The following is a 6,000-nucleotide window of genomic DNA, read 5'->3' as shown; positions in this document are numbered from 1 at the left end:
ACCTGGATGTGGTTTCCTTTTCATTTGCTCTCTTTCAGCCCACTGAGAATCTTAGTTAATTCTTTCAATTAAATTTTGAATTTTTTACTACTATTTAAAATATTTTTTCTGCCCCATTTGACTTTCATTTTCTCCTAGGACTTCGATCACAGAAATATTAGGTTGCTCGAAATCATTCCTCAGTTTATTGAGGCTCTGTCCCATGTCTTAAAAATCTTATTCTCTCCACGTTTCAGTTTGGTTAGTTTCTATTGACCTGTTTTCAAGTTCACTAATGCTTTCTTCTGCAGTGTCCAGTCTGGCACGCAACACATTTTTCACTTCAGCTATTGTATTTTCCAGTTCTAAAATTTTCATTTGATTCTTCTTTAGAGTTTTTGTTTCCCTCTTGATATTTCCCATCACAATGGGAATATATATACAATCAATTCATCTTTTCCTTTAAATTTAAATTAAAAAAAAACATATCTATAATACTTATTTTAAAGTTCTTGTCAAGTAATTCTGACAGTTCGGTCATCTGTCAGTTTGCTTCTTCTGACCAATTTTTTCTTTTGATTATGGGTCACATTTTCTTGCTTCTTTGCATGTTTAGTAATTTTAAATTAAATAATGGACACTGTGGTTGATATATTGTAGAGGCTCTGGATTCTGTTGCTCTCCCCTGAAGAATGTTGCCTTTTGTTCTAGTGTCAACCAAATTAGCAGCAATCACCTTGACCTTGTGGAAGTTTGGGTTTAGGCTTTGAGAGGGCAAGTTTATTGCAGTTTTCTCTTAGTCCTACAGTGCCACCCTAAGTTCTAGGACACATGATCCTTATGCCTAAGGCATATCCCTTCTTTGGCTTCAGTTGAAGGACTAACACTACAGAAATTGAACTTCAAATTCTGTATCCTTTGAACTGAGCAGCCAGTTAAATTTCTGCTCTCATTTTAAAGGCTGATAGTGTTGCTTTTCACTGATATTTTTGGAGTGTACCCCTGTGCATGTACCATATATGAGTCAGCCAAGAGGCATTTGTATGCAGATTTCAGGATATCTCCTTCCACCCCTGTGCTCTCTCTTTTCCTGGATTTCCTCCCTCACTTTCTAGCTTCTCCAGTTTCTCTGAATTCAGACCTTGACTCCTCAGCCTCTTTAAACTGTCACTTTCTTCTTTATCTCTATTCCTGTGTGCCATATAAACTGGAGAGTGCCTCCAGGGCAAAAGCCCATTACACGTGTCATCTGCTGTTTCCCTTGTTTTAAGTGTCCTATTCTTTCAAGTTTAAGCCCATTGTTGATTGTTCTTAAGTGTCTTCAAATAGTTGTTCTTATGTTTTGTCCAGAGTGTAATTATTGTTAGGAGAAATCATGGTCTGTTTTAAGCTACCCCACCATTATTGGACTACTCAGACTTAATTTTACTTTAACTTAAAAATATTATTATAGACTCATTGGAAATTTCAAAAATAGCACCTAGAGTTCAATATATCATTCTCCCAGCTTCCCTTAATGATGATAGTTTTAGTGCGATATCAAAAAAAGGAAACTGATGTTGGTACAATATTTTTAATTAGACCACAGACCTTACTTAGTTTCCACCTCCATTCATGTGTGTGTGTGTGTGTGTAGTTCTATGCACCATGATCCCTTATATAATTCATGTAACCATTTATCACACAAAGAAGCTCTCTTGCACTATCCCTTTATATTCTCACAACCCCTTCCATTCTTGTCCCTGAGAAACCATTAATGTGTTCTCGATTTCTATATCGTTGTCGTTTTAATAATGCTATGTAAGTGTAATTACACAGTGTGTGAGATTTTTCAGGTTGACTTTTTGCACTGAGCACAACATCCTTGAGATCCATCCAGGCTGTTGTATGTACCAACAATTGGTTCCTCTCTTTTCTTTTTAAATTTTTGAATTTTTAAAAATAAACGTGATTTTAGAACAGTTTTAGATACACAGAATTATTCCAAATGTAGTACAAAGAGTTCCCATATATCCCATACCCAGTCCCTCATATTATTCACATCTTACATTAGTATATGGCAATTTGCCACAATTAATGAGCCAATATTGATATGTTTTTATTAACTAGAGTCCATATATTATTCAGGTTTCCTTACTTTTCCCTTAATGTCCTTTTTCTGTTCCAGGATCCCACCCAGGACTCCACATTACATTTAGATGTCATGTCTCCTTAGGCTTCTCTTGGTTGTGATAGTATCCAAATAAAACTTCCTTTTATTTTATGATTGAGAGTTTTGAGGAGTACTTGTCAGGTATTTTGTAGAATGTTCCAAAATGGGGATTTGTCTGATGTCTTTCTCATGATTAGAATGGGATAAAGTGTCTTGGGGAGGAAGACCACAGAGTAAAGTGACATTCTCATCATATCGTATCAAGGGCACATACTATCAATATACCTTATCATTGTTGATGTTGACCTGGATCACCTGGCTTGGGGTCATGTTTCTCAGGTTTCTTCCCTATGGACTTACTCTTTTGATCTCCCCAACATACTGTCCTCTTTGGAAGAAAGTCACTACGGGCAGCCCACACTTGAGGAATGGAAGATGTGTTCCCCCTCCTGAGAGCTGAATGTCTAAATAATTATTTGGAATTCTCCTGCACAGGAGATTGTTTATATTCAGCCATCCATCCATTCATTCATTCATTCATTTATGTCAGTATGGACTCATGGATATTTAGTTTATACTTAAGCTTATAATCTAATACTACGTTTTTATTTTGTTACATTGCAAGCTCTTTGAATGGGCTGCTTTATCCCATTGACATATGTCAAGTCATTGTGACTTTTCTCATTTGGTTTGATTTTTAAGCACTTTCTTACTTTCTGGCACTACAGGATGCTCCAGGCACATCTTGTACCTCCTCAGCTCAGTCCTATAATCAGCCATTTTTCCAAGAAGCTCTGGTTCCTTTTTCTGGACAATGTTACTAGATAGCAACATCTGGGTACAAGATGTGCTCATTGCTACTGGAGACTCATTGCTTCTCAGCCCTCTAAGCCAATAGAGCAAGGAGATGTGTTTGCTTATATCAATACTAACTCATGGATATGCACATCTATACATATCTCTATGTGGAACCATCTGTATTTATATTACACTAAGCACAGTTCACACTGATGTCTCCAACTCTACTGCATTAGCACATGGATCATTCTAGACTCCTCCCCTTATTCATACGTAATTTCTCACTCAGACAATGAGAAATTTGGTTCCTACCATCTGCCATCTATTTCTTAATTGTTCAATTTCAGTGTACACGCATAGTGGTTTCACAATTGTTTACCTACACATCCCCTATAGGAAACAGCTCCTTGAAGTAGAATATCATGCTTACATGAATTCTTTTGCCTTCAGTCTTACAGACTCCACTATTTTCAAAGTTACTTACTCCCATTCCATTCCCTTCAGTGAGGTCATGTCATACATTTGTAATATATTTAGATTATTCTGTCACAGTCTGTGCTTTATCCTGAGATGCCTCAACCCCTAAATGATTTTTTAATTTGCATATATTACAGTTTGTGCTATAAAGTTCTATGGGTTTCAATCCAAAAATGGGCAGAAGACCTAAATAGACATTTCTCCAAAGAACATATACAGATTGCCAAGAAGCACATGAAAAGCTGCTCAACATCACTAATTATTAGAGAAATGCAAATCAAAACTACAATGAGGTATCACCTCACACCAGTCAGAATGGGCATCGTCTGGAAATCTACAAACAACAAATGCTGGAAAGGGTGTGGAGAAAAGGGAACCCTCTTGCACTGTTGGTGGGAATGTAAATTGATACAGCCACTATGGAGAACAGTACGGAGTTTCCTCAAAAAACTAAAAATAGAACTACCATACGACCCAGCCATCCCACTACTGGGCATATACCCAGAGAAAACCATAATTCAAAAAGAGTCATGTACCACAATGTTCATTGCAGCTCTATTTACAATAGCCAGGACACGGAAGCAACCCAAGTGTCCATCGACAGATGAATGGATAAAGAAGATGTGGCACATATATACAATGGAATATTACTCAGCCTTAAAAAGAAACAAAATTGAGCTGTTTGTAGTGAGGTGGATGGACCTAGAGTCTGTCATACAGAGTGAAGTAAGTCAGAAAGAGAAAAACAAATACCATATACTAACACATATATATGGAATCTAAAAAAAAAAAAAAGTCCTACCTAGAGGCAGGGCAGGAATAAAGACACAGATGTAGAGAATGGACTTGAGGACACAGGGAGGGGGAAGGGTAATCTGGGATGAAGTGAGAGAGTGGTATAGACATATATACACTACGAAATGTAAAACAGATAGCTAGTGGGAAGCAGCTGCATAGCACAGGGAGATCAGCTCGGTGCTTTGTGACCACCTAGAGGAGTGGGATAGGGAGGGTGGGAGGGAGACACAAGAGGGAGGGGATATGGGGATATATGTATATGTATAGCTGATTCACTTTGTTATAAAGCAGAAACTGACACACCATTGTAAAGCAATTATACTCCAATAAAGATGTTAAAAGAAAAATTTCTACAGGTTTGACAAATGTATAGTGTCACGTATCCACCATTACAATACAATACAAAATATTTTCACTCTCCTAAAATACCCCTTGTGCTTCACCCATTTAACCCCTCCCCCCAACCTCTTAGCAACCACGGATTTTTCAACATCTCTATAGTTTTGTCTTTCCTAGAATATCATATAATTGGAACCCTACAGTATGTAGCCTTTTAAAACAGGCTTCTTTCACTTAACAGTATGCTAAACAGTATAAATTCTTTCACTTATAAATTCTTTCCATCCATGTCTTTTTTTGACTCAGTAGATCATTTCTTTTTATTGTTGAATAATATTCCGTTGTGTGGATGAACCACGGTTCGTTTATCCATTCTCCTAGGAAAGACACCTTGGTTGCTTCCAGTTTTTGGCAGTTATGAATAAAATTTCTATCAACATTTATATGCAGGTTTTTGTGTGGACATACATTTTCAACTCGGTTGGGTAAATACTGAGGATTTTGAGGGATCCTATGGTAAGACTACGTTTAACTTTGTAAGAAACTGTCAAACTATCTTCTTAAGTGGCTGTGCCATTTTGCATTCTGACCAGCAACACATGAGATTTCCTGTTGTTCCGCACCCTCAGCAGCAATCAGGTATTGGATTTTAGGCAACCTAGTGGGTATGTTGGTATCTCATTGTTGTTTTCATTTGCAAGTCCCTAAGGACACAAGATTTTGAGCACCTTTCATATGTTTATTTACTATGTGTGTATCTTCTTTGATGAGGAGTCACCTCAGATCCTTTTTCTATTTTTTATGTAGATTGTTCTCCTATTTTTGAATTTTAAGAGTCCTTTGTTTATTTTGGATACAAGTCCTTTAGCAGATATGTGTTGTGCAAATATTTCCTCCCAATACGTGGATTGTATTTCCATTCTCTTAGCAGTGTCATTTGCAGAACAGACGTTTTTTATTTTAATAACATCCAATTTATCACCTTTTTCCTTCACAGAATATGCTGTTGGTGTTGCGTGTAAAAGTTCATCTCCAAACCCAAAGTCAGGTAGATTTCTTCCCATGTTTTCTTCTAGGAGTTTATAGTTCCCTATTTCAAGTTTAGGTTTATGATCTATTTCCCTTTTATTTCTGAAGAATGTCTTTTTCTAGTTATTGGGTTTAGGGATTGACAGTTCTTTTCTTCCAGAACTTGAAAAATGTGTCACTTCCCCCTGACCTTCATGAGAAATCTGCGTTCATCTGGACTGGGGCTCCCCTGAATACAGTATGTCACTGCTTTCTGGTTTATCTCAGGAATTCTTTGTCTTTACTTTTCAGAAGTTTGATTATGATGTTTCTTGGCATGGATTTCTTTGGGTTCATTCTATTTGGATTCACTCAGCTTCTTGAATCTACAGGTTGATGCCTTTTGCCAAATTATAGGAATTATCAGTCATTCTTTCTTTAACTCTTTT

The sequence above is a fragment of the Lipotes vexillifer genome, unplaced genomic scaffold (assembly GCF_000442215.2).
Source record: "Lipotes vexillifer unplaced genomic scaffold, Lipotes_vexillifer_v1.1 scaffold584, whole genome shotgun sequence".
Lineage (NCBI taxonomy): Eukaryota > Metazoa > Chordata > Mammalia > Artiodactyla > Lipotidae > Lipotes > Lipotes vexillifer.
This window is presented reverse-complemented; position numbering follows the sequence as displayed.